Here is a 2,079-nt window from a genome sequence, read left to right as displayed (position 1 = left end):
ATAATGATGACCCTCGGGTTGGCCGACCCAAGGGAAAGGTATAGGTGGTGGTGAGGCAAATGGTAAAACCAAGGTTGGGCCTGGCTGGAGGAGTTTTATTCAAAGCGAACCGTCAAGGGGGTCCCATAAATCACCCGACCGCGTAAGGAACGCAAAATCCGGGAACATAACACCGGTATGACGGAAACTAGGGCGGCAAGACTGGAACAAAACACCAGGCAAAAGGCCGAGTCTTCCACCCTTTACCAAGTATATAGATGCATTAATAATATAAGAGATATTGTAATATCCCAACCAAAATCCTGTCCACCATGGAGCAATCTTCAACTTCACCTGCAACTAGCAACGCTATAAGAGGGGCTGAGCAAAAGCGGTAACATAGCCAAGCAACGGTTTGCATAGGAAAGGTGTCAAAGGTTAGAGGTTCATGGCAATATGGGAGGCTTGATGAGCAAAAGATAGGTAAAGCAGCAAAGCGATAGAACGAAGCAACTAGCATAGCAATGATAGTAGTGAGATCCAGGGTAGCGGTCATCTTGCCTGAAATCCCGCAAGGAAGAAGAACGAGTCCATGAAGAAGATGAAGCCACGAAGACGAACCAAGCGTAGACGAACGAATTCTCACGATCGCAACAGAAACAAGAACTATCGAAAAGAAGCACACAACATGGTAAACACACCACACATGAGCAAGGCATGATGCATAACAAGCATGATGCATGACAAAACTACATGAAGCTACTCCTGGCAAGAGATGATGCAAACAAGAGCAACACACTAAGGCAAGTTTAAATGAGGCCGGGAACAACATATAACAATTCCGGTAAGTCCCCATATGCATATTTCGAAATTGGTCCAGATCTGAATAAACCTTATGTTCAAGTTTTTAAACAGCAAGTTAAGATGAAGCAAGATGATCTACACGAGATTCTAGTCAAGTTACATATAAAGTTCATTTATTTTGGAGCTACGGCCTAGAAGATATGAGCAAAACAAGTCAAACATGGCATTGATGCGAAATGCACCCAAACATCAAGCAAACACCTCAAAACAAGGATGCAACATGATAATATGAAACTACATGCATATCTGAGCAAGTTTCATATAGAGCACACTTAAAACGGAGCAACGGTTCAACACATACACTATACAAGTCATAATAACAATATGCCCAAAACAGCAACTAGGCATATTGCAAGCATCAAGACAACATGCTACATGATCTCAACATGAAAACAAAAGGCATGGGCGTGATGTACAGGTAAAGCATAACAAAACATGAACACTGATCTATGTCCATAAATCACTAGAACATGCTCAAACACACATGGTAAGATTGCAAACGATATCAGTTTCAGACTTTGCAGAAAATAACATCAGGTTGCAATGTTTAGAGCTATCAAACAACATGTTACAGGAACTTATAATGACAAACAAAGGCATGGCATGAATCTACTAAATGCATAGATCAAATGTCCTTTACTGACCATGAGCCAAAAAGGATCAGAAAATATGATGGCACCCATGTAAACATGGCAAGTTATATTACAGATTCAAACATGGCAGAAACAGAATTATGAAGGCATGTTGGTGAGCTTGTGCAACTCACTACAGAGCAAAACATGGCATGGCAAGGCAACCAACAGTAAGAATGCATATTTGTGCAGCTAAGCATGGCAAGAGCAAGTCCATAGGGTGCATGGAACACTAACAACAATCATGGCAACAACTGAACTTAATGTTAACAGGCTGACAGCAACATTATGAAGCAACTTTAGAGCAAGATTACAACAAGCTACAGCAACCTATAATTGCAACCAGGGGCATGGATGGATAGAGCATGACATGTAGAACAAAACATATTTAGTGAACATCTCCAGATTATGCATAGAATGATTTGTAGAAGCAGGTTTACATAGCATCACGGAATAACAGATTCAGCCTAGCAAAACAGTAACAGCAAGTACACTACTTAACAAGCTTGATTCACTCCCCACAAGTCATTGCATGACAAGATAATCATATAATCAGCAAGAAGACATGTTTGTGAAACAAACCAAGGCAAGAACAAGTTCATAG

This window comes from Triticum dicoccoides, chromosome 3B (assembly GCF_002162155.2).
Source record: "Triticum dicoccoides isolate Atlit2015 ecotype Zavitan chromosome 3B, WEW_v2.0, whole genome shotgun sequence".
NCBI classification, from domain to species: Eukaryota; Viridiplantae; Streptophyta; class Magnoliopsida; order Poales; family Poaceae; genus Triticum; species Triticum dicoccoides.
This window is presented reverse-complemented; position numbering follows the sequence as displayed.